General features: G+C 41.5%; 1 protein-coding gene across 13 annotated transcripts in view; it reads left to right on the top strand.

The window, feature by feature from the left end:
* LOC121587858 (low-density lipoprotein receptor-like) overlaps positions 1-27,925 on the top strand; it is a 157,148-nt gene that overhangs the window by 4,037 nt on the left and 125,186 nt on the right. The gene's annotated exons all lie outside the window — the stretch shown is intronic.

Consider the following 27,925-nt stretch of genomic DNA (forward strand, 5'->3'; position numbering starts at 1 on the left):
AACCAGCGGCGCCTCTGGGTGTTTGGTATCGGCCCGCTATCGTTTGATCTTTTCCCAGGCACTGGATGGAGCATCGCCATCCAGTGGATGCTGTTTTGGCATGCACAATCTTGCCTAAACCTTAGCGAGCAGCACACCCGGCCCCCGGAAACTGATTGATGTATACACGGCTGTGCTGCACTGCGTTTGCTGTTTATTCGTGTGTTAAATTAGATTTGTGTTTAACTTTTTTTTCTGAGTGGGTTGGTAAAATTTTATATGTTATAAGCAAAGATGTAATGTGATGAACGAAGTGGCAAGGATGACGGTTCGGAGAACTTGGGGAGGGGTTTTCCGGATTGGTGTTTTCTATCTGCAAAAGTTAGGATTTCTTTTTCCAAGAAAAATCTAATGCTTACAAAGGCATTGCGCAAATCAATCTTAAAAGTGCTTAGTTTTGTTATATTTTTCTCAGAAATGTGAACTTAAACAAGCTATAAGTCTTATGAGCTATCAGTATATCGATGAGTACCTAAAATAATCAGCATCAATTCATGTGCTTTACCACATTTCCAAATCGTATAGCTAAGAGCGACCGGTCTGGTGGTACAGTCGTTAAGTCGTACAACTTAACAACATGCCCGTCATGAGTTCAAGCCCAGAATGGAACATGACTTCATACGTCTTAGGGCTGACTATTCTGCTAGAGTAATAAATAAGTCACTGAAAGCCGAGCCCACTAGTGGTAGTACAGACAGCCCTTGACCGACAGCGGTTGTTGTGCCAAAGAAGATGAAGCTAAGAGCGATCGATTCAGGCTAGGTTTGAACTAACAGTCTAACTAACACTATGAGAGCTTCTGCTATGGAAAGTAGTACAACCGCAGTAATGAGGTACACAGGACATAATGTGGTAAAATTTGAATTTTTACTTGAAATCATTTAGGCTCTCTTCTATAAGGTTAGTTTCCTGTTGGCAAGTGTAAAAATGGTAGTCTCCTTTCGCACCACCAAAACGGGATAAATTAAATCCACAAATAATGCAATCCCGTCCCGACAAACGAAGCAAACTAATTGGGTAAAAAATATTAAAATTCATCCCTTTTTGGTGCCCGGGAGAGCGTTTTAATGAGTTTGAATTGGATAGAGAAAGTTTAGCAGCATCGATGCGCTGCCGGGAGCCGAACTCTTGCGTGATTGTTGTAACTTTCCCGCCACTCATTATACTTTCATTCTTAATGCTTGCAAACCTTGAAATGTACACTTGCCACATGTTGGCCCAGGCGGCAACGCAAACTTTGCGCTCCCGTGCAGCCCGCATCTGCCGGATGGCGCAGAACTTAACGTGAAGCTTTTGTGTTTTGCTTGCTCTAACTTCTCGCACAAGTCGGGACGAGCCCGTCTCTCGGTACTCGGTGGGATAGGATAGCAAAACTGCTGCAGCATAATAAGTAACATAACAGGCCAGCTCATATCACGAAACTTGGTTGCGCTTTAATTATGCTTATTTTCATACTCGTCGCTTCGGAGGGGGTGACTGTAGTGGTTGGCCACTACACTACACTCGTACGCTTACCCACTCCAGTACGGTTGCTTGAGTGCTGGCTGCATTTCGCTACCGTTTGAATCGAGCAAACTAGGCACAATCTTCCAATTCTCTATCGTCTCCCGTGCGTGACGGGTTCTCGACGAGTTCAAGGATGCAATATCGATCGAATTAAAGCGCAGGCTTTTATTATCACTGCCAAGCAGATAGAAGCGTTTTTCTGGGCTGTGTAGTATGATGGGAACATAGCGATGTTGAAATGCATTAAAAAGTCTGAATTTCTAAAGATGAATATGTTACCAAATTCTAATTTACTCCTTTTTCGGATCGAGTTGATGTGCTGCTCATTAAGCAGCCCATTAATCATCAGAATAATCGATAGGAATGAAACATTCTGTTCCAATGTTAAGCAAAATTACACTCCTTCGCTCAGCTTGGTTAGTTTCTTTATAGCTGCTGCTTACGGTGCAGTGTAAGTAGCGTGGCTGAATGCCTTTTTCTCTCTCCTTATTCACGTTTCACCGAAACGCAGCACGTGTGTGTTTATGTCTGGAATTTTAACCCTCGACTTTAGTTTCCCCCCGCGCACACACACAATAACTTGCCTTCGTATATACTGATTAATGTTTGGTGCAGCGCATCAGCATTCTCGGCTCGAGTGCGTGCGAGTTTTATTTATTTTTTTTATTGCTGATTTTTTCAGTTCCAGCTCGTCGCATCGTATGCTTTATGGTTTACTGGTGCCTCCTCTCCAAAGCGTAAAGAACGCGGGAGATCTCAGTTTACAAGCTCGGTATGTTGGCAGCGAACACTCGCTTCCACCCGATGCACCATATGTTGCACCATGCTGCAAAACGCCTTACAGACCGTTTTCTTCTCATTTGCTGCCCCATGTGAGGTGCATCGGACTCGTGCAGGTTCATTAATATCGTGCCGAATTGGGAGTTTATTTCCACTGTACGCCACCAGCTGTGAGGCTGGCATGAGGCTATTCTAACATCGTTGTTCGTTCGTATTGTGTGTTTGTAATGCTTCGTTCATTTTTACGTGAAATTTTTCATTTGAATTCGTGATGTTAAGCACTCAATGTACCAACGCACTTTGCGTTCCAAGGTCATTGATATAAATAAGATTTCATTGAAACGCATAATGAATGCATGTTCGCTGCAAAACTTGTGTTTTTTTTCAGGATTGTTATGTTTCCACTTATTAAATCAAACAAACTGAACTTTTAAAAACGTTTTTTCAATCGGGCTCTTTCTAGGCACCGGTGGCAGGCAAATGAGTTTTCGTGTAAAAATGATGAACCATTAAATAAGACACTCTTTTATTTGTACTTGACCTTTTCCCATTGTTATAAAAATTGCGAGGAAATCGAATGCTGGCTACTGATTGACGCATATATTTGCGTAGCATGGATCCATTCCGCGAAAATCGCTAGCCCATATTTAATTTTTCTTATCCATTTTTCACCATCATTGATCTGATAATCTGGACGGAGGAAAACCTTTGGCAAGATGAATTGCGCCACAGTGGATGAGCTGGAATAAATTAAGAAGAATTTGATTTATATTTTTGGTGCAATCCGGAGGCGAAAAATTATGCTTCGCCTAGCCATTTTTGCTGCCCAGCTTTCACCAGTCTGGATTCTGGGGCACGGGATGTGTTCGCTCCCGTTGCGGTTTGTCCTGACGCAGTACGAAATTAATTAAATTTTAGTTATGTATCACGATTTGATACTGGAGTTTGATTTATCCGCATCGAGCATGAAGCATAGCCGCTGCAATGACGGGGTTATAATCCAATTAGTTTTTGGGAGGGGTTTTGTGTACGTGTGTGTGTGTGTTGAAAAACTGTACAAAATAACGTTCGATTTTTCTTTTCAATCAATATTTAAGGCTCTGCTAGAAGATGTTCTTTGCGTTAAGTTCCCGAACGGTACATTCAATCATTTTCGAAAAAATAAAAACAGTAAACTGTTGACGAGCAGTGTCTATTACGGGAAGAGATGCTTTACCTGGCCCAGAGATGCTTTACCAGCCTCAGCTGCCGCTATTCCCGTATGTTGCGGTGCCTCGCAAAAGCAATCGACCGACCGCGCTAGTTTCAAGGCCAATAATTGTGGCAGCGCTAAAAGTGTGCGGAAGCAATCAGTAATTGATTGGCGAGATGGATAGAGACCACGCCACCGTTCTGTCAGTGTGGCCGAGCACTTCGCTCATTCACGAATGGTTCACGAAAGTGATCCAAGAAACCATGTGTATGTGCTCTAAGTTTCACAAGTTATTTTTAGTTGTCTCATTACCTTCGCTTCCCCTTCGGATAGTTTCCGAGTTGGGTTAGGTACAGCAGGGGCTACTGGCGTGCAAGAGCGAACGCATCGCATCCCATGCGGCGGACGGGAAACTAGCTCTCTAATACAAACTTGGGCAGCGGTCTGTGGCTGTGGCTTGTTGAGACTCTGCGGTTTCTCTGCACAAATAGCGGCAGGCTAAACTTCACCCTCCGAGGCGCGGAAGATGGATGTAAACTGAGATGTGCCAATGTCCGGATGATGCCCGGAGCCGTCCGGAAGTGAGGGTTCACGTTGTGCTAGGTTGCGTTTCCCGACGTTGGCACTCCTCTCCCTTTTGGCGCAGTGTCAACTCCGGTCGGTACGGCAAATGTTCGCATCGGTAAAGAATTCAAACGGTGGTTGATGGCGCGGCTGATGAAATGTATCGTATCGTCCGCACAGGAGCGTTTTGCTTCGTCAGCAACCATACCCATCGGGACACAATAAACACATATCATCGATTTCTTCACAAACTGAGGGATGGCTGGTTCGTGTCCCACCCACCGATTTTTTTCTTTCCTCACTTGCTAGATCCCTTTTTGCTTTCTGTGACATACGGCTGCCCAGTCGTCGTTGTAAATAGTTTCTGTGGGAATAGGTCAACTTTGTGGTACAATTAATTGATGATGATGATGATGATGATGGTGGTGATGCTGGTGGTGGTGATGGTTATGTGCGACAGATGACGGAAAGATGCTGTCTGCGAAAAATATGCCGATCGTGTATTGTTATCGGATGTGCTGGATCTAGGGGACGATTTAGCGAAATGGTCACAAATTGCTTGTCGCCAGTTTATGATATTATCGGCGCCGGTTTCCGCCGCAATGCATAAACCATAGAGCATCACAGGGGAGAAGATAAGGTAAAGAATGGAGAATTATTGTTTTCTTTTTTTGTTGTTGCGAGCAATGGGAGCGATATTGTCCGATGGTATGGAAATGTAGGACATAATGTGGGTCTAAAGCATTGAATTAAGATTATTTGTACGGTGGAATTGGTAAGCAGGAGTGACAGTGGATTTGATGTCCTTTTTATTACGTCCCAGTACGATTTGATGCCGACATCATGACCGATGCTGGCTTTAGTGCATGAACTTTTTTAGTTTTCGTACAAATCGTTAATATGATGTCTTGTGCACATAAGTCCCATTTGTGACGGCGCGATGTGGACAGAAAACTCATAAAGGGGGGGGAAGTTTGCAACGAAAGTGCCATAGCGTAAGCGTGGTAACTCCAATTGATGAGGGTTGAGGTTCATCATTTTGACGATCGGACAATTAACGGAACACAGTGGTTTGACCAGACAACGAATAAAAAAAAGACATAAATTCTGCAACGTGGTAACCGTCAGCGTTTTATCATCGTCCATCGCTTCAATCAAGCTGTCCCGCTGCTTTGACCATGTTCTTGAGGATTTTCTTCTGCGGTAGCTGTCACTCACGCCAACAGTGTAATCCTTAATCGTTGATAAACGCCATCGAAGCAGAAAGCAGCGGGGGGTTTCTGGAGAAAGTTTGAGGGGCCTTGGCAACAATCTTTATCTACAGTCCGTGGTCGCACCGTTCTGGGGTCTCGGGGTCGGTTAATCCAATTCATCGAGGTCGTCGCCGTGCCTAAGCCGCACCGGAAGGATTATACGGTTCGGAAACTGATGCAATTTTCGGTCGGAGGAAGGGCTGAATCATGATTTGAAGGACGATTGTTGTTGTTGTTGTTGTTGTTATGGGTTGCCTAGAATAGTGCGCACACGTCAAAGTGGTGCCTTGTGACTCGCCGCTGTTTGGTTAGCATTGATCCCTAACCGCGCATCGTCGAAGCTGCGGCTCCGGGTTAACACCGTTTAATCGTGGCTTAATCGAGGTAGATTAGCACGGAACGTTTGCCGACGATCGGGAATGATAAGGATTGGTTCGAATAATTATTAACAAACAGTGCGCAAAATTCTTGAAGAGGGAACGGTTGTTAACGAACCGGTGCATACTAGCTTAGTTGAAAATCTGGTGCGAGGTGAGCATTGTTTATGCATTGATGCAATGGGTAGATTATAAACTTCATAATGACGAAGTTTAACAAAACAATATTGAAAAAAAAAAAACCATAACCTTCTGCACACGTGAAAATTTTACACGAAATTCCTTCTCAACTTCAAATCTAAATCTTATGTAAAATATCCTGTAAAATCCCCATTCATCATTTATTGCTGCAGTGCGTAAATAGGTGTCGAAAAGTCTATATATTTATGAATCGGTACATCTCCATGCATACATTTCTTGTGTAAGAAGTCAGGGTATTAGGTATGTTCGTAGCCAGCAGAGATAGAAAATAAAATCAAGTATGTATCCAATCAAATTATAATTTCCACCAAACTTGTTAGCAAAGAGCAAATAATACGTTAGACTTGAACATTTGAGGTTTGAAGTTTGGTTGGTTGTTAACTGTTGTAAACTAACAAGGTAGTTAGCTCCCTTAAGAGCTGCAAACATTTTCATTTGACACGTCTGCAGATTTAACAACGTGTTTTAGCTTGGGTTGTCTGTGGTTGCAAATGTTTATGATTACGCCTTGTCGATGTAATCTAATCGCTGTTGGCATAGGAAGAAATAAACAAGCCATCAGTTTATTTTTGTTCATGGTTTGTGCCAGGAGCATATCAAAGGACTCGAGCTTTTTAATGCAAAGCACAAAAAAGGATTTCATCCAATTTCATTAGCTCAGTGTTTGATGATTGCATTACTCCCAACGAGATGTGTTCGATAATGCTGGCTCATTGGAGTGTAATTGAAACCATGGTACTAACATTGTATATTTACAGCAATTTCATCAAAGAGTTTGTGCAGATGTGAAGAATAAATAACGAGAGTACACTTGACGTATACGCTCATCAAATGCTCATCCTTAAAATTGAATGTTCGAACTGTCATTTACTGGGAAAAATCAAATACGAACTTAAATGATCAAACGTACGTTCAAAGCAGAACTAAGATTTTTAATCAGTCAATGTGTACGCATCGTGTAATTGACATTGACACAGTCAATGTGTATATATCGATACTATACGAAACTAATCCGATTGATCGTTAATTCGAATGTTTCTATCGTTAACATTTGAAGGTGATTATATTAATTCGAAAAACATATCTTCAAACATAATTTTTACAATCGGAATCAAAACAGGCTAAGTTTAGATTGCCTTTTTATCACGCACAACTCTAGACAATGCTGTTTAGAGGGACATTTTTGCTTGATCGATTGTTTTCAGCAGGCTTCAAGTTGATGTAGACGCCACGGTGGCACTTGATCTTCTCTGTATATCAAATTAATCAAACGTCACTGGATACGAGCTCCAATGGTAGCGTGCAGTTTGTGTGGGGAGCATGTGTTTGATTCGCCCCCAGAATGTGCTGAGGTGGTGTCTAGTGTCGCCGTATAACATGTTTATGTTAGCAGTTGAGTCCCAAGGAATGTTTGTACCGTAGCTTAATTTAGTTACCGTTGGATAAACCGATGCCACACACACACAATGAACAAATGTTGTGTGTTGTATGAATGTTTTTGTAAACAAATTTAAACGATTGGGGACGATTATCGGACCTGGTAGTTTGCTTTAAAAGTAGTTGATAGTTATTAGCAAGCTAGTGTGCATTAATTTATGAAAGAGAAATCGGCAATCGCTTGACTACAACTGACATCAATTGGCACTGTGAAATTCGTATAGGAAAATCATTGGAACGAAACGATAACCGTGCGACGTTACATTCATGCGTCCATTTTCGCAATGGTTTTCGTGCAGCGTGCATATTCTCGATGCGTTGACAGCTGAGGTGTCGAAGCATGGCGTGTACCTTGCGGTACACATAAATGGGCAGAAGTGTGTATGACGAGTTGTGGCGTCGCATGCTTGTCAATCGGGCCAATTTAATTAAAATGTCAATCAGAGCCAATAAGAGCACCAGAACACTTGCGAGTGCGTATGGGTGCGTGATGGAAGTGTTTGTTATTCATGTTGCGAAAATTCCTGGAATAACAACTGCCTTCATTTGAATGGCCAGGTCAGCTATAATTGTTGCAGCGTTGTGGGCTGTTGGTAGTTGCTGTGAGAACTTGTCCCACAACGGGGTCAACGGCGTATTGACGGGGACAAAAGAAATGTGTCGTATTATCGTCGATGTTAATTAAATGATCAGTATTTTATTTAGGTATAATTACCGCTTACCATTCTTGCTTTTGATTGCGACAATAGGAGCAATTTCAGTTCAATATTTTCTTTGAAAAAGGTCTCAAGATGCCTTTGATGTCGGTGTAATCTGGATCATTAATTTGTTTGGTCAATTACCTGCTCTCTTGGACGGTTGGTGCCAGTGGAGAGATTATCCTTTAAGATGACTATCCTGTATTTTTTGCATGATATACTAAAACGCTTTCCAATAGGCTGCTTCGACATTCAAATATGTTTCAAAACGACACATTAAGTGAGTCTTTGTGATCATAATGCATGGTTTAATTGATAGCACATGTGGCGCGTTGAAGCACTCATGTTCCTTTGCGAATCAAGAAGAGCTTTTCTTTACTTTTTGTTAGAGCCAGTAACATTCAATAAGAACTAGTAACCAAGCGATATGTAATGGTACAATGTGTTGCAAATCAGCCAGTGGGTTAGAAAAATAAAAATCCCTTTCCTGCACGATATGCTACTTCTGCAATCGGCTTGATAAGCCAGATTTAGCTTTATCTCTGCGTTCGTTGAAGTGAGCTGGTTAGAGAGATCATTGCAATAAAAATAGGATCAGTTAAAGTGGGGAACCTTTTCTTTCATGATTGGCATTCGGGCGAAAGTTTGTTTCCGCGCGGATTTACTGGAATCGTCAAGAAGTTTTATTCGTATGACAGCTTATTTCTCTCGTTAAAGGGCTGTAGCAGCAGGAACCGTGCAGGACTGCAACGTATTGCGATGATTGGAACCGTTTTGAAGGATATCGTAAAAAAGGTACTCCATTAAATGCGTATTGTTGGGGAGCGCTACCATCAAGACCGGTCCTTGATCCTGTATACAGACAGACACTCGAGTAATTCTGAGATCATTCCCGTGCTTCATTGCACATATTGTCCATGCCTATTACCACTGTGATGTGAAATAACAATTCCTCTTGGATTGCCACTTTATCTAAGGTAGATATAGAATATTGGTTCTTCTGCTATGATGGCACAAAATTTTCTTCTTTCTTATTTTAACATGTAAACTTATGTTATAGAGACTTCACGGTAGCATGAATGTTATCTCAGAAAAAATGATTATAGTATTACTCGTGTAACAGTGTTTTAAGACAGTTTTATTATCAAACATAGTTTACGTTATACAATTTAAGGCCATAGCGCTTAAAAAATATTTTCTTAAAGTACACCAAAACAGTAAAATTTTGTCTCAATTCTGCTGGCTCAATTCTACAAAATCCTTGTTTGGAATTTTGTGCCACCTTTTGGATCTAACGAAAACACACCAATCGAAAGAAACGACAGTGCCGGTCCTATCGAATGCTGCCAACAAATGTTCAATGGTCGCTTCAGGCGAAATGTGCTCGCTACTGTACGCCGCGGTGCGATGAAAAGTGGCCACTCGATTTATTATTTACATGGTGTGAAGATGACGTTCCGAAGTGTCAAAAGAAATGCTGCTCGTGTGATAAGGATGTGCGAGCGTGGGACGAGGATGAGAGCTTCTTGCGCCATGATGACGATAATAATGGCTCTGTTGATGGCGATAATAGTTGCTTTGGTGACAGCTTCAGGTAGCATCTCGCCTGCTTGATACATTGGAAGCGATTAGGTGTTGCCTAACAACATTCTTAGGACAGTTTCCCAACACACATACTGACGTCCAGGCGCTTGTTATTCGTTTTGAGTTTCGTTTGGACAGAGAAGCTTCAAATAAAAGTCGTTTGGTTTATATAGTTTCAAATATCATACAACATTATAAGAAATTACTCTAATCAAATTTGATGTATATAACTTACGTTACTTTTAGCTTATTTACTACATATAGAGCGTATAGCTGACAAACCTTTTGTAAAGGAAATCTAGTATGAAAAAATACGAGGCAAAGCACGTCAGTGATTTTTTAACAAAATGGAAACACAAGGTAACTAACCTTACGTTCATAGCAAAAAAGCACTTTGGGGGCACTACGAGCTTGGTGTAACAGTTGATTTCGTGTTTTTTATACACTCCCTAGGTCCCGAGTTGTTTTTTTTTGTTAACTCAATTGCTCGTTAGCCATTACTTTTTTGTATCGGTTCAATTGATCGTTTGACTTTAATTACGGAAGTATCGAACGAATGCACGTCACAACTATCGGCAGGGTCGTGAAACATTTTTTGCCTGCCTTTGCTTACCTATAGCTTTTAGCAGGCGAATATCATCGCATTTCTCGGTTTGATTGCTATAAATATTTTAAAATGTTAAAAGTAGGATATGAAAAAAACACCTGTAACAGTTGCAAAATTCTTCCACTATGCAAGACATGTAGCAGTACAGCTCTGCTAAACTGCTTAAAAATTATAGCAATAAACATGTAACAATAGATCTGAATTAAAAATCTACTTTGCTTTGCACCGCTTTTATTTTCACATGCAATCAAGGTGCTTGAAGCTAAACAAAAGACAGCTAAGACCCCAACCCTTCTAAGTGTTTCTGCTAATCTTATTCGAAGAATGTACTCTTGGCAAAAGGTATTACTAGCTCAATAGTGAAGTTCGAATGAGTAGCTATGGTGCGTGTGTGTGTTGAGTGCAAGAAAAACAATCCCTTTATGGTTGACCCGTGCTATCACATCCAGTGGTCATTGTTGGTCTATGGTTTAGTTTGTGCTCTTCTGTAAATGTAATCTTTGGATTTTCGAGATAGCATGGCTGGAGAGCAAATACTGCAACGCAAGCTTATAGAAAGACTACGGTCATATTTGTTCAATCGCTGTTGCGGGAGGATGATTGCTAGGAGGTGTTTTCTTTTGTTGTATCAAGTAAAGCTCAAAGGCATGGCAGGATTTCAATCACACTACAGTGAGATTGAAAAAACCAACGACTTGAGACGAAGACACACAGATGTGGCGCCACTGAGATGGTGATCTAAAGTTGATGATCCGTTGCCTGATTTGCTCAAATTGATAGACTATCGGTTTTAAATTGGTTCTAAAATAAGATACTGCGTGTGTGTGTACTGTGTTAAATCAAAAGAAAATAAAATCCAATCAGTAATGTCAGTTTCACGCTTCAATTTTTACGATTGTAAATTGCGTTAATTAAAAAAATAATCAAATTTATCATTTTGCTTCATCTGCAAATTTGGCAAAAATATTGTCTATGCTTGGTGGTATTATAGCAGTGTGTGTGCTAGATTTTTCTCCTCAGCACAAGAAAGCTGGTATACTCGAAAAAGATGATGCGAGACAGTGACAGGTTTGAGGCAGAATAGAATTTTCTAACTCACTTGGGACATATTTGTCAGATGTAGCTCACTGAGAATACAGGTTTGAATGTTTGATGAAGTTTTTATTGATATCAACAATTGTGCTTTTACAAAAGAAAGAAAATGTTACTATGAAAAGAAATAGCATGAACGCATGATAAAGTACAGTAGTCAAACAGAACTATTTCTCATCGCAGCTTCAAGTTCATAACGGCCGTAACGTGCGATAGCGCATAGTGATTCTACCGACTGGTGTTAGATTAACGCCCGAAAGGTATGCAATCGCTGTGCGTACTCTATTCATTTTCTTCACGGGTTATTACTTGATGCGCTACGCTTATAAGATAGAGGAATTCTATCGCCAAATGCAAACCAGACAATCGATGCTGATCGATCCGCTCAAGTGGAGCTTTGTTTGGCGAATGGCGCAGTTCAATGCGCCATTTTTATGGAGCGCACGTGTTCCGCTCGAGAAAGGAGCAAGGCAAAAACTGATCAAAGGTCGTCCGCTGTTGTCCAGCGCAATAACATCCAGTTCTGGTTGATTGTTCTTTCAACGTCATCGAAAGTGAATGATTTGAACAACACGTGCACAGGCCCAAATTAAGTTGTTACAGTTGAAGGCTGCGTGCACGTGCTCGGGCGTATTCGAGACAGTACAACGAAGAAAGGAAAGTCGTTACTTCTTTTTTCACTTTTCTGCGAGCGATGATGAAAGATGAAGGCTGAGTAGCTAGGCGTTGAATTTAATTCGCTGGTTACGGGCAAAGCGTGCGCTGCGCTTTTCGACCGTGCTTCATTATTTTGTACGCTTTACCAATTGCCTACATTTAGGCGTGTAGTTGTTGTACTAATGCTGCGGCCGCCTTTCGTACGGTTTCTCTCGGTTCATTGGGCGAGGAAGCCCTGAAGAAACAGCAGCACAAGGTTTGCGTTCACATTGTCAATCGGCATGAACGTAACTGTGGGAATAGCATTTCTGATTCTAATCAACTGAATCCTTACTCTGCACTACATACACAGACCATCCATCAAGGCTGCCGTAATGAAGCCGACATCTGCGTTCTTTATTCGGCACGATGCTGTATTATACGGTTCCACTCGGCACGCCGCTGTGCGCACCCGGTCTGGACAGTGGAACCATGCGGACAATCGCGATGGCGACGCGTATCCTCGGGAGGATTAATCAACGGAAGCGAATGAAAGTGGTGCTGATTTTTCTCTCTTCGCCGAGCACGGTAGCCATAACACAGCGGCACCACGCCTCGCGCTCTGTAGCCAGACGATCGTGACGTTGGGTCGCAGTGGGAAAATTCATAAGGCGTCTATTGGTCGGCTTTCGAAAACAGCTATAAGTGGTCTCGAGGGTATACAAGGTGTTGATGTGAAGCAGTCCGGTACATAGTAATATTTGCAGACTAGCGAACGCGCGCGTACGTGTTGGTGGCGGAGTGAGAATGCTTGTGTTTAGTACAGATAAACCGATTTATTTTTCCGTTAATGTGGGCAGGTGAAGCGTATTTCGTCTTTAGTTTGCCCAATTTCCTGCTAACTGTCTAGTAGGAGAGCGCAAGGGAGAATCATAGACATATAGGGAGAGAAAGAGATAGAGCGAAAGAGAGAAAGAAAGAGAGCGAGATATAGAGACAGAGAAAAAGAGAGATGGTGTATTTGTTTTAACATTATTTCAATGAACTAAAAACTAAACTAAGCAAAATGAAAACACATGTTTCTGAATGCGGTACACATAAGTACACATTCAAATACCTGGCTACTGAGCGAGCGCTGCTAACGAAAACAGAATTTTTAAGTTATGCGAGCTGCAGTGCAAAAGCTTTTGCATATGTTCGAGTGTTGTCTGCTGTTGTTCGATGTGCTTAGTCATGGTTTTATGTTTAGATTCGGTTTGATTGTGCGGTAGAAATGGCTGGGAAATTTTTGATGCTTCCTGCCTGTGGTGCACGCTTTTCTGAAGCACCGAAGCGCTACTTTGTGAACCATTAAATAATGTTCCATTAGTAATGTGTGTTCCTAATAAAAGGATAAAAACAACAACAAAACCACGCGAAAACTATATGCTACCGCAACGAAATTGCGTACAATTGTGGGTAGTTTTATTGTTTGACCTAATTTATGCTGCCTGGTTTGGTAGCCCGTTGCGTATAGTTCCAATGTAGTCGACGTTATGTTTTCTCGTCATTTTATCTATTATTATGTTGCCGAAATTGTTCGCTTCTTTTTTAATTCTCTAGAACAATATTTGATCCTTTGAGCGTTTAGGATTTTAAGAAAAGAAAAAAAAATACACATTCCAAAGCCCCACGCATTGTTTGAATGTAAGTTCAGTACATTTTGGCGAACTGGATTGTCATGTTCGGGTTTTCCTAATTTTATCCGCCTTGATTGAAACTTTTAATGAAACTTTGCGGGTGGCCTTTTGTATGTTTTAGATTCATGATTAATGAATTTATGTTCACCAACAAAGCATACGCAAATTATAGGCTGATAAGCGAAACTGGATCAAAGAGCAGAACGGCTTAGTGGCAACGTTATGTGTGTTAAAAAGAGTATCCGACGCGTACCAGACACTTTCACATCGCTCACCTAGTAGCTTTCGCGCTGGGCTATATTAATTGATTTTTGACATGGGTTAATTGACGATCATTAATGGGGTTATGAACCCGCATCGCCGGTGTTAAGCTCGACAAAGTAACAAATTAATCAATGCTGGTTAATTATACGATCCATCCATCTTTGGCTGCCCCGGAAGCATGTTGTCTTCCGGTACGTGTAAAATTATTTACTGTGTGCTACGGTATATTCGTGCGACATTTGCCCTCCATAAGCACACGCATAGCTTCCGTGGTAACTGGGGCAACGTAAGTAATGCAAGATAAGGATATATATTGGACACATTGTGCTAGCAACATGGTAATGCTGCGTGGGGAATCTTTTTTTTTTAAGGAGTTTTATTAGTTACCCTGTTGTAGAGAGTGCGCTGCGTATTGCTTGCGCAGTAGGTCACGCGTGAAAAAATAGCCCCGAAATAGAAGGTGACAAATGGAGTGACGTGTGTCACTTGTTACGACATGCCCTTTGCCTTCGATTTGGCACCTGATGGACATTTTAGTAATAGCTCGTGATAGTAATTGTTGGACAGTTTTCGTTCGTATATTTCCTGTCTCGAATTTTGTTTTGTGGAAATATATCTATCATATATAAGAATTATCCACTGGTAAGACGATTGCATACCGATGTAAGTTTTAGAGCTAATAGAGGTGTGAAAAGTGTTCTAGTGATTGTACCATCTTGAAGTGCATATTTTTAATACTGTTTTATTTTTTTCTATTTTCAGGTGAGTATCGCGATTCAATCATAACTTCGGAGGACACGCGTCTATAACTGGTAGAGTTGTGAGGAATTTTCATATATACTATCTTTTTCTTGATGTATTGTGAACTTTAATTCCTAATAGCATTTTTTGAATCAGCTGCAGATCGATTGTTTACAAGTTTTGCCATATGCAAGCTTCTGTAGCTTCTGAAATAGAGAGCATTTTGAACCTGTGCTGCCTCTTTAGGTCAAATGTTACTTATTGTAACGGTGTTCTGTGGTACATTTCTGTTGAATAGATTAAATAGCCATGTTTCAAGTGTGAGGTCTCTAGTTCAAACACATTGGCAGCATTCATTTCTCAAAAGTTTTGCCCCAAATCGTGGATAAACGTAAAGGTATCCGAGGATGGCTGCTATTTGTGTTGTAAAATTGCTATTCATCCGAAGCTAAAACGTTACTTTGTTTCCACACCGTTGCTACCTGTTTTCTCTACTTGTCAAACTGTCAAAAAAAAAAAAACAGAGCAAAATTCGCAAAGAGCTAGTTTTGCGTTCGCTTCACTGTAGCACAAGGATGTCCTGGTCGATGTTGGACATCGTGTCCTGGTACATGTATGTGCATTTATTTTGCCAAAATATGTTGCGTGTATAGTGATCCAGTTTGCTCTACATTGTAAGTTATGATGTAGCAAAATATTTTGGAACGTACACGCATATGTTCTAAACTAAACTGGGGCACTGGCTTTTACCGCTGGTAGTTCACGCCAGGATATGGTCTGTCCTCTGTCGGTCTGGGCCGACAGAAGCATGTTTCACATCCTGTTGGCTGGCGTGGCATCGATAGCTTTTTCCGGCAATGTTGACTAAGTGCCACAAATTCAGTTATAACAACACTATGGTACTTAGTAGCAGTGCAGTGTGCCGGTTTTCAATGGTTCCCAGCGCTAGTTTCTAGTTTCTTCAGAAATAGTTTCCCGTAGCTTGCGTTGCACAGAGCCTTTGTCGCAGTGGTGGATATCAAAATGTATGTGTAGGTGTATGTGCGTACTGTCAAGAACAAATATAAAAACTAAAACCCAACGCCCTTTTATGTATTGTGCGGGATCTAGAATTATGTATAGGACTAAATACATACGGCAAGATAAGGGCTTGATTGGGGATTAGAGCTTTTCAGTGGCGTTCATGGCAAACATCAAATACGGTGTTGGCAGAACGGAAAACCGGTCTGATTTATACACGCTAGTTTATTTTTAATAATTGAGTACTGTTGGATTTATATTACAAAATGATATGCTGGGAGTTGTATACAGAATGAGCTTATTTCTTTCTTTCTAACTTTTACTAAGCTACGTCACAAATAATCTGCGTCACAGACTCAATGGGTTCGGTGACATTTAAACATTTTTCCCATCAATGATTATACTCCTTAAGAATATTATTGGTGTAATAAAACATTGATTAGCGCATTTGAAGCGACCCCTTTTTACCAGAGTGTGTCTGCTTAGAAACTCTATAACAAAGGCAATGTACCGAACTTAGTTAGCTAGCTATGGTAAAAACAAAATACTTTGATCTAAAAAAACTTCTTGCTTTAAGCAAATGACGAAAAAACAACTGAAACAAAAAAGGAAACCGTAATGGAATCCTTTTGCCCAGCACACCGCTTCTGTTGCTTCTTGTTGTCTTTGTTTGGGTACGGTTTTGGTTTTTTGGTCTAGCGTCAGCGGTTGCTGGTTACGGACTGGAGCAAACCTCACAAACCATTGCCTCCAAAACATCTTCCTTCCCTCCCTGCCTTACCTTCAGCTTTGGTGGTCGCAGTCCGGCGAGCATAATGGTAAATATTTGCCTCCCACAGTACCGTGATTATGTTTTGAAAAATTTGTTTACCACGCATAATAGCGTGGAGAAGTAGGTAAACGGTACCGAGCAAGCAAAAGTTGACCGTATAAGTGGGAATTTTCAGTCGCTGGCCATGAGTCGGGTATGTTCGCAAAATAAAGAGAGCGATGAAAACAAGAACAAGAGTCACGGTTTGGGTGAGTTCTACATTCTATATTTTAGCTTACTTTAACCGTACCTTCGAAAGCGTTGAGTTGTATGCATGTTTAATGATCGGACGATACGGCGTGAACAAATTATGAAAGTAGAATCTCTCAAACTTCTACTACAGTTGCACAATGTGTTTCCTTACCAACCAATCTAAGTAAACTGTCTTGTTGTATCCTGCTGAAATTGCTCGTGGAATTACAGAATTCAAAAGCACAGTACCTACAGTCGCCTGCTCGCTTTTCTTTTCACTATGTTAGGAGCTATGTTTTTGATAATGTAATAACGTTTCAATGAAAATAAATTATCATCGTGATTGCAGGAAAGCGCTCCTCGAACTCTCGCACCCCCCAAAACGCTCTCGCAAACGCAATGGTCAATATTGATCAAGCCAAAACCACGATGAAACGGTCGGTGGTTCTCAACCCCCGCCTTCATTTCGCCCGCTCACCACTTTCCGTGTTTGTCTGGCACGTCAGTCAAACAGACGGTATGGGAGCGGCAGGGTGCTGTGGCTAAATCTGTGTTGCTCCGCTCGGAGTGCGAGCGTTCGTTTGGCCCGCTTTTGCTTTCGCGCTCTTCCGCACTGGCCAGAGGTTTTGATTCTTTGTTTATCCTTCAAAACCCCGGGCAGCGGAAATGAAAATCAATCAAGTACAGTTTCCCCCCGCCTCCTTCGTGACCGAAGTCGGTAAGCCAATGATGGTGAGGGGCGGGGGAATTTTGAGGTGGAAGAAGCAGAGAAAAAGGTTATTCGGTTTGGAGCTTCCTTTTTTTTTGCTAAGCGCTTGTTCCCACTTGTTCAATATTTGTTCTTATCCCCGTGTACACGGGGTCTTCGGGGTTTCCGTTTCGCGTAACCATTCCGACAGGCCTGTGATAGGGCGGTGAGAATGATTGGACGACTCAATCTCCTAATCAGATTAAAAGAGCTCGCCCCTAGTGAGAGAGGGCATGGGGGGGGGGTATACTGTTGCCACTTTAACACCAGGATCGGTATTTCTGATTATTTTTTATTTCGGTTGCTCCTCACAAATGTTTGTAGAAAATTCTTTTGATGAGAATGAGCGACAACGGAAGAAGAAGAAGAAGAAGAAGAAGAAGAAACAAACACAAATATGACAAACGTGAGTGCGCGTGCGAAGATTTCGCGTTAGTCCTTTTCGGCCTGTTATAATCATGTCTTTTTTGTCACGTTCTTGGACTTGTTTATGGTAAGCTTTTCCACCACGTAATGCTGCGACAGTGTTCCCGGGAGATAAAGGAAACGGAAACGGAATGTAGCCCGGCGGAAACCATTCAACGACTGGGGTAATCAATTGATAACAAAATCTCAAACTGCGATGACGAACAAACAAACGAAAAAGTATGAAAACATTCTACCTTTTTCGAAAGGTTCTTCGTACGGAGGGGTGTGCATGTGAAAAGTTTTCGTACAGCCGAGAGAAAGGGAAGACGCGGTTAGAATGATGAAGGGAGCGGTACAAAAGGGATCTCATTTCGAATTCTGGCAAGGAGATGGTTCAAATCCGTTGGCCTCACTTAAGCCAATTAAAACTGAAAATACAATGAGGAAGGCAGACGTTTACGGGGAAAGATTTCAATCGAAAAAGGACTTTGCTAGCAAACTAGTCCCACAAAACGAGATGCTAGATCGAGACACCGTGGGTTGAGATTATGAGTTTGTCTGCTCTTATTGCTTTTCGGCGGGAACTTTTGAAGCAGGATTTTCGTGCTTGCCTCGTTACGCCCGCAGCGCGCGCCGGTGACTCATATCACATTTGATCCAGTCTTCGAAAAGAAGATGAAAGAATCGGTTTGCGTGAATGGCTGCCGTGTCCTGCTGCTGCTGCTAGGGTAGAGCTGTAGAGTTAAGCGCAGCGCCAGCAATCCTTGTCCTTTTACGACTTTGTTGGACAACTCGCTGGCTGTAGCAGGGGCAGGAATTCGTTGGCAGCGCCTTGATTAGGTTCGTTTTGTCAGAGCAGGGCAGCGCTGCCCAGGCACAGACAAAATCGGTGCTTTGCGCGGAAGGGGAGGTCCAGTTCAATCAATCTTAATTCGGCTGATTCGATGACGATCATAAAATTAACCCAATTTGTAACGCGAAACAGAAGCATCAAAGTGAATGATGGTAGTGAGTTTTGGGGGAGTATCGAATTTCTTCGAATAGCGAGTGGAAAGTGCCCGTTCTACGTTCAGAAAGGAAAATTCGGGAAAGGGTATGCAGCACGCGCAGGCAACCCACGGCATTGGCTGCCAGCATGCAGGGAAGAGAAGGGCAATGTCTGTGGAAGTGCTCCTGCTTCCGCCAGAGTTATTGCTGGGAGCCATAGCTTCGGCGGGACCGGTGCGGAAAAACAATGATAACGGAAAATCCGAAACCATGGTATCGGACTTCCGGCTACCGGAGTGAAAGAATCGCTTACCAAAAATGGGTGGCTGGGGGAGCAAGCGAGAGAGAGAGAGAGAGAGAGAGAGAGAGAGAGAGAGAGAGAGAGAGAGAGAGAGAGAGAGAGAGAGAGAGAGAGAGAGAGATAGAGAGCAAACGCTTCCCGACTTTTCGGAGGCTTCCGCTTCCCGCGCGGTGTACCAGCGAACAGTCGAGATATAAATCGAGATGAAAGCAAAACTTCCGGCGCGCTACGGTTGTGTATGCCGGTTTCCGGCAGGATAAAACTCGCTGTTGTCAATTCATGGCTACCAAATAACCATCCCATCACGATCGCGGAAAGATAAATAATTTACTGCCTTTTCCGGTTGTGGAGATTTGGTGTCACGGGGACTGGGTTCGCGGCGATATTGAATTCAAATGATGCTTCTTGACGCTGGATCTTGCTGCTGCTCCTGATGGGTTGCATTAAAAATACAGCAAGCTTGTTGAGTGGATATAGTACAAAGCACAGCGCAAAAATAAAACCAAAAAAAAAGTCTCGACCAAAAAAGCGCGATATAAAAAAAAATTGCACCTGAAGTGAAAGCGGTGGAATTGTCAGTACCGTTATCATAAAACACTGAACTTTTAGTCCGATCAGCACGGCGGGCGGGACTTTTTGTTGAACCGGAAACTTCGATTGATGAAAAGTAATTTCCGCCAGGCGGAAGGTAAGCTAGCAGCAGAGCGTCTGTCGATGCATGAAATATTAGGAAAAACAAAATGTAACCAGTACGCGGCAACTGGTTATATGTTGGGAGAAAATATGAGAAACAGTTTTTAGATTTCTTCACTATTGACGACGTTTTATTTTCTAGGAATAGTATTATATTTTCCGTTAATAGCTCTCCTTCTTCTTATCTAGTTAAGGTTTAGCTTTAGGCACTAGGTTAGTATCTTTAAGCTTAATATATTATTTATTATTATCAAGGAATGACACATTTTGACTCAGATATGCTGTTCTCACATTTCCTACGCTTACATTCTACTACGTTTACAATACAACGTTGCACTCTGTACTAAGCCGTTTTAAAAGTTCTGCGTGGGAGTAGTTTGACATTTTGCATTTAGGACACAACCGCGTGTCGATGCGTTTGAAAAGGTTTTTAGTTCTCACAAAGTGCCTTTTCAAAGGCATTTCACTTTGTTTGATTTCACCCACGTTATTTATTGCATCCGTTTGAACGCCTGATAGTCAGTTGGCGCCTCTGTGGGACGTGAAATAAGATCAAGCGAAGCACGATACTACATATGATACGGCATTTTACACTCCAGTGGTGTTGTGTTGTGTAGTGTGTTGTGAGAATTTGTTGTGAGAATTAATAAATGCTTGCCATGACGACAATAATAGCAATGTATGATGTACCTGATTGACTAGGTTCGGCACGTGTAAATTATTGATACGGAAGAATGAAACAACAGTGAAGGCAGAAGGGATGCGTATGTTGAATTATTTATTTTGGCTGTTTTGTTCGCATACGTGTGCCAAAATAACATCAAAGAGCGTTGGCTTTTTGATGTTGCAGTGCAATCGATGTTTTTGATAAAAAATGGTTTGAATTTTTGTCTCGCCAAACGGTGTGACGAGTTCATCTGACGGTCAACGGAGACGTGTGAAATATGTTTGTCACTGATGCAAGCAATAAAATTCTTTGCATGTACTTTCCTTTCGTCATGCCTTATACAAAGACAGACATTTCAAATGGAAGGTTAATTAGGCAGTAAATTGGGTAAAGCATTTTTCTTTGCGTCATGCAACAACAATTTTATATTTTATAAATGAATCGTTTCACCACATTGTAGCATGGGACAGTGTAAAAGATTGAACAACAAAGAACTGCTGCGAAATTAAATTGATTTCACTTGCAAACCATCTCTAAAGTAGGGTAGATATATGAAATGTTTTCCGCAAGGTTTGAATAAAACTTGTTCGCTTTTTTTATTTTGAGGAATTAGCAGGCTGAAAAAGCTTTATTCAAGGACAAAAGACAGAGCTGCTCAAAAATATGAAACCCTTCCAACAATTTATTTGATTTAATTCACAGCTTCACAGGAAAAACCTGACATGCAATGACGTTGCAAAATTCAAATATTTGAAAGCTGAATTTCTGGGACCAGCTCGGTATTTGGAATGAGTTGATTGATTGTTGGTGTGATACTTTGACGTGATGAATGATGTTTCACTTAATTGAAGGATTTTGACTATAACGAGGTGCTGCTTTGAACAGATGAATAAAATGGTGGAGCACACTTGGCCTGTATTTTATCTGAACGATGACATTGAAAAGGAACGTGTTGGCCTTAATTTGGGGCATATCAGTTAAAATATGTTGCTTTCCGTGACAAGTATAAACCAATAATCAATAGAAATTGGCCTTAATAGCAATAATAGTATTAAAAGTAATAATGTTGCTACAAAAATAATGTAAGTACAGTTTGTGTAAAATCATATTCGTTGAGACTTAGCAGGGAGTTAGTTTTACCAGCAAATTATCTTTTTAATGTTGTTTATTTTATACACTTAAATGTATAACAAAGGAATGTTCGCTAAGGTTCCCAACATGGTTGCTTTTCATTCAGTTCAGCGCATTATACATGAGCTCATGAGATACAAGGCGTCTCCACGATTATGCATGTTTAAAAATTGTTTTTATGTACTATTTAACTATTGCTATCGATCATGAATATTGATGTCCAACTGAACATGAATTTCCTACAACAGATGTAATAAGTTTTTATGTATTGGAGTAAAGTTAGAAATTTTCTTGAGAGTAAAATGGTGATTTTGCTGTAGACTCATTTTGTAAGGTAGCGCGAAAAGGCTGGAGAATTTGGTAGCGACGATCGGTTTGTTAATAGAATATTCTTTATCGTACCTATTCCGGTTGTGGCAAGACAACTTACTATAATTTATACTCCGTACTTTGGTCATGAGATGCTCTGCCATATACTTCTTTGTACCGTTGCAAGGAACGCTAAACGAGCAAATGTCATCAGCTTACAACGGGCACTGATTAATGTTTCAACATGTTTCTGAGCTATGATGGCAGTGTGAACATTTCGTGAGTGAATAAAGATTTTGCTTTCATACGCGCGAAATGATACACATTCATACATTGTTTGATATTGAGATATCAAGGGTAAGGCTGGTAAGGCTGGTCCGCAAATTGGAAAACGCAGTACGATTCTTGATACATGTCACCACAATTCTTTCCTTATAAGAAGTAAGCTTAGTTTACAAACTGTTTTATCACAAAATGTATATTTTTATGCAATGTTGTAACTAGAATGTTGTCTATTGTATATGGATTTTTAATGATTTCCATTCCGTTACTTACCGTCCATTCCATTGCTTATCAGTGTCTTCGGTAAGGTACTGGTCGATGAAATTATCAAGTCGAGGCTGGTTTTGATGGGAAAAGGCAAAAAGATGATGAGCGTAGCGAAGTTTCCTCGAACAGACGGCAATCTCACACCGCTCGAGCTACTGTACAACAGCTTTGGCCAACTTTTTACGCACCGTGTGCCCGTTTTCCAAGCCCTTGCGCAGCACTGGTTTGCCATGGCTATCAACATTAATGACAAAAATGGCGAGAAATTACCCATTTTGTAGCTCATGCGTTTATCAGCTACTTTGTCGCCGTTTTTCGTTATTTCATCACTGCTGAGGCTCGGCAACGGTCGTGACAGTCCTCTTTCGAGGCGGTGCAAATTTCTCATGCTGCTTAAGAAAAGTTTTCTCTGTGAATGAGCCTGAAGGTCTAAAGGAACTGACGCGCACCTATCGATCCGTTCATGGCGTTGCGTTTGTGTTTATGGTTGCCTTTGCCGTCTATTTATGCTTTACGTATTACCTTTGCTCTCTGCCTCTGCTACGGGTGACGATTTCAAGCCGACGTAATTTGCATTACCTGACCGAGTTTTTATTCGCTTTCATTTAGCGTTTTATTTCCCCGGCATAAAGTAAGGATCGAAAGGTCATCGTTGGTTATTGCTTTATTTTACTCCGTGCCATTTTCTCGTTATCTCCGTCTCGGCAGACTTCCTTAACACCTTTCGCCATGGGTACACTGGTCAACAAATTCGGGTGAAACGGGGGGTTTTCTGGTGTGGTTGTATTATTATACTACGAAAATACTTTCACTAACAACTTTCGTCACTTTCAGCAGCTGATGAGCTTTGGATGAGCATTGGTTCCGCAAATGGAAGTTTTATCGTGATTTTTTTATGTGTGTACCTTGGGTAAGAAGATTGTGGGTGAACGTGGTAAGATAAAAACGTAATCTGTTAAGTGACATCCTAGGACAGGGCGCTGTTAGTTGGAATGAAGGCGAAAATGCAAGCTGAAAAGAACGGAAAAGCCGGTGTTGCTGGGTAGCATCCCGTGGTCGGGATCCCTATCGTTGAGCAAGGAAGGCACTACAACGCACCTTGATAGAGATAAAGTATCATGAAAATTTATGCGATTCTCATGCCATGTTCACTACCTTACCCGTTGTCTGTACTTTTAACTGTTCAGCTTCATGTTCCATGCCATAACTTTATTGCGTTAAAGTGATGTAGTCCATGGAACTGTTCAAATTCATAGAAGTGTAATGCATGTTTGGCTTTAAAAATATTGTACATGCTATTAGGTATAATGCGAAGTGGAATGTTTAAGGTTTTTATTTGCTTGAAATCACACAATGTAAATGTAAGCCTCGTTTGTGTCAAAAGTTTTTCTCTCAAAATGTTAAGTTCAACCGAACCACGCTTGGAATTCAAAATAAAGGAAGAAAAAGTCCGTAACACAGCGAACTCACAGTTTTGTTAACCGTCACACTTTGACAAACGTTCTTACTTGCTCAGCAACAGTTTTCTTCTGTAATTTAGTTTAAATAATCTTATTACAAAACTAGGCAATGTTGGCTGTACCTACCACAGTCGACAGCATTGTGTGAACTGATTGATTAAACTAACTGAGACTTTCTGTTGCGGCGGCAAATCCGGGCAGCAACGAAAGGCAACCTTCTTGGGCAAGAACCTTGCCCAGGAAAGCCAGAGGGAATGAAATTTATTCGCACACGATTCCTTCTCATTTATAACCGCTGTTCTTTCTCGCTTTGTCGATGTCTCTCTCTCTCTCTCCCTCTCCCTCTTGCATCATGGGGAGTGAAAACCACAGCTTTGTACACATTAAAGCGAGCAAGAAATGAATTTGTTGTTGCGGCAAGGAAAGCAAATTAACCGTGGACTGGTGTCAAAATGTTCCAAAAGTCGTTTATGTGCTGGTGTTTCGAGGAATTGTTCCGCCGGAGCTTAGAGCGAAACAGCAGGGGAATCAACTGGAAATGGCAAAGACTCGACGTTTTGCATAGCTTAGCAATAAGCTTGTATTTGTTTAGAGCTGCGGAAGAAGCTAGATGGTTTGCTTTAGTTGTTTGGTGCAGGCAACAGCACTGTTTTGGTCTGAGGTTGATGTTGTTGTACGTTTTGCTATAAAGTTTTTTGAATTATTAGATTTGTTTTTTCTCAGCTGACATGATTGGCATGTCTCTCAATTTTTAGATACTTTTTTGCGAGGTTTGCCAATATTAGTACCAAAAGGAGTATTAAAAACAGAAGCAAAAAAAAACTTAATTAAAACCCGCTTGCGAACGAATCTTCTATTCCGTTCATGAAATGCAGATTCAGATGAAAACAGAATGTTGTACTGAATCTTACTTTGACGAAAAGAATAATTAATAAGCGCTAACTTATCGTTTTTGTGTCGTTGAGGTTTTTTTTTAATAAATAAGGGTTGTTGTTTGTTTAGACAGTTGACTTCATCAAGCGAATTAATTGCTTTCATTAGGTTTTCAAAAACACGAATCAACGCTTTATTTAAATGTATGAACACATTCAATTTAATTAGCCGTACAGATTCAGTTATATCTATTCCAGTTGCTCTGATCATTTCTTCTGATGTATAGCATATTACATAAGAGAATTTCATAGGTATAGTAACACATTAGAGTCTATTGAAATTGAATAATTTGTAAGAGATCAACAAAGGCCTCATTTTTGGAATTGGATTCCAACCAATATTATTATTAACAACCCTAGGTGCGCGGCATTGCGCAAGTGGCAGTTTAGCAACGTAAGATGGCAAAACACGTGGCTGCACGATTGCTCTTACCGGGAAATCATTTCACAGTGGGTTTAAGTCAAGACGCTTCAAATTGTCCTGCCAACCTGTGTACAGAAGCTATTCCGAAATACATCAGAAAGCTCAACCTCATTCCTGCTGTGTGTAATCAGAGGATGGGAAATTCAAAGAGTAATCTTTTCTGCTTGAAAGCACCTGAATAGGCAAGAAACCTAAAACGCACTTACAGACCGCTTTTTGAAGCTTTGCTCAAAATTGGCGGCAATATTTGATTGCCACTTGCACGACTTAGGCACCATGATAAATGAGTGTACTTTTGTGCCTCTGCTTCTCCTCTGCTTCATACATCGAATGTAGCCGGCAGTGTCACGACCGAATTCTTGCTTCAGGATACCTTTCCCTTACCATTTGGGACGGTATGGTCTGCCTGGAACGGTGCGATGATTCTTTCGTGAGTATTTCACATTGTATCAACTGAACAGAATGCTTTCTTCAATCAACAAACACACGAGCACTGTGCTAATAGCGCCCGGCAAAGCATTCCCTGTACCCCTGAGTAAACTGGGCCCGGTAGTGTACCGGGCATAATAGGCTGCCGAAGGCGAAGCGGAATATTGCTGGCAGTTTCCCGACGGTTTTCCGCATGTTTTCATTTTAACGAGTGCTTCAAAGAAACGGAGTGCACTGCAGCAAAGCCGGAGGCTGGGTGTAGAAAGAAGGGTCAAAAAGGGATGGAACACCGGTGTTATTGTTACGCGTCTTCGACAAACAAATTTGCTCCATCATTAATTATGGAATAGCTCGTTGAACAAACATCGAGAGGGGTCGTTATGTGTATGTACCGTGAGAGAATGGTATGGGTGTGTACACTCCTGGCTTCTGGTGCTTTTGCACTGGCAGAACGGAATGGTGGAACGGGTTGGAGTGTAAAACCGGTAGAACACGGCACAGGCGGTGTGCCGGAACGAGGATTTTGCTCTCTCTGTCTTTCTTTGGGAGTGCAGCTCTACGTGGCCGAGTGGTCTCCCACACGAAATCGCACACGTAGTGAAGGTCGAGGCGAGGGGTAGAATATGCCTGACAAGGTGACGATGGCTCCAGAGCAGAAGCAGCCAGTTTCAGGGGAAGGATTGGTCGGGACAAGCAATCATTGAAATAATGGAAATAATTGAAAGGGCACATGACCCTGGTTCCTGGAGCTTAGGTGAATTGCGGGCGACTGTATAGGCTGGGAGTCCTGGGGTTACATACACGCGTATCTCCTCGACTTGCCACTAGTAGTTTCTGTGCGCCGTAGTAGCTATAACAACATTGTTCAGTCAGGGAAGGTAGTTGGCCGGGTCCAAGGTGGGACAGAGATTAGACTTGGACTGGAAGAATGCATGCTAGCAAACATGGAGATTCCCGAGATCTGCAGAATAACAGAATGTTCTTGTTTGTCTACAAGTTTGGGTGGGTTACGCGTTGAAGTTTGTTTGTGTTTGTATTTGCTCTTCCGAACCGATTCGGGATTTCTGTGCAGAATCCTCAGCGCTTAAACTGGGCTGGTTACCTGATCTGCTTGCGCGACCCTGCAGGATGGTATCTCAACCAATACCCGTCGTTTGTTTGCTAGCCTCGTTTGGAATGAGTTAAGAATGCTTGATACGTACCGTGCAATCTTTTGCAACCGTGAAGAAGACCCTCGGAGCTACTTTGTACTTTATCATCGAGAATTGCTGGAAACAGAAACGAAGAAATATTGTCATTTGTAGGCTCTAAGCGCATACTACACGGTGTGTTTAGTAGCGACCCTTTTTATGACCATGTAAATGGAGAATGTTTGGCTTGGTTGTTGACGAAATGACTTGAGAAAAAAGCACTAAGAAGGTATGAATACTATTTGGAGGATGAAACGAGCTAGTTCCATCCATGGGTTTCGTACCAACGTCTTATAATGGCGGGTGATTGTTTTATTAAGTTCTCATACTGTTTGGAAATTACACATTCCTTGAATACAAAGTGTTACAAAGGAATCTGAAACTGTAGCACCCAGCTAAATTTTTTTATATATAATTTATGATCTCAAAAGTGAAAGTCTTCCATGTTTCACATAGTCTTTAATCCTATTATGGAGCATCTATGTCCAGTAAAATCAAAATAAATCCTCACAATTGAATTCATCTGTGAATTCAATTGAATGATCTGCAGCTACATTTTAAACCTGATTTAAGAATGGTAAGGGGAAGGGTGTGATTTGCTTTTGCTCTAGCAGTTCTACGGATTAATGCTACACGATGGATCAAAAACTTACCTTGCATAGTGTACGTTGCTGTCCCAGTAAAACCGGAACTTTTTTCCTTCTTACGATCTCCAGCGTGACAAAAAGAGCAAGTAAAGACTAACAGCAAACATAACGTAGAACAGTTGGGCAAGGAAGTTCAGTGGAAAATTACCACTGCATTTTACTAATATCGTATAATTTTTTGTGTGTCTTTCGTTCCCATACACCGTCACAAAAGTTTCATCGTTGTCTAAGGTGCTGCGAGAAGATCGAGGATTGGCATCGATGAAACCGAACTATTCCCCCCCCCCCCCTCCCGGATGACTGTGACGTGACTGGAATAATGATATTCCAGCGCAAAGTTTTATCATCCATCAGCGGAAGTCTGGGAGAGCGGAAAA

This window comes from Anopheles merus, chromosome 2R (genome assembly GCF_017562075.2).
Source record: "Anopheles merus strain MAF chromosome 2R, AmerM5.1, whole genome shotgun sequence".
NCBI lineage: Eukaryota > Metazoa > Arthropoda > Insecta > Diptera > Culicidae > Anopheles > Anopheles merus.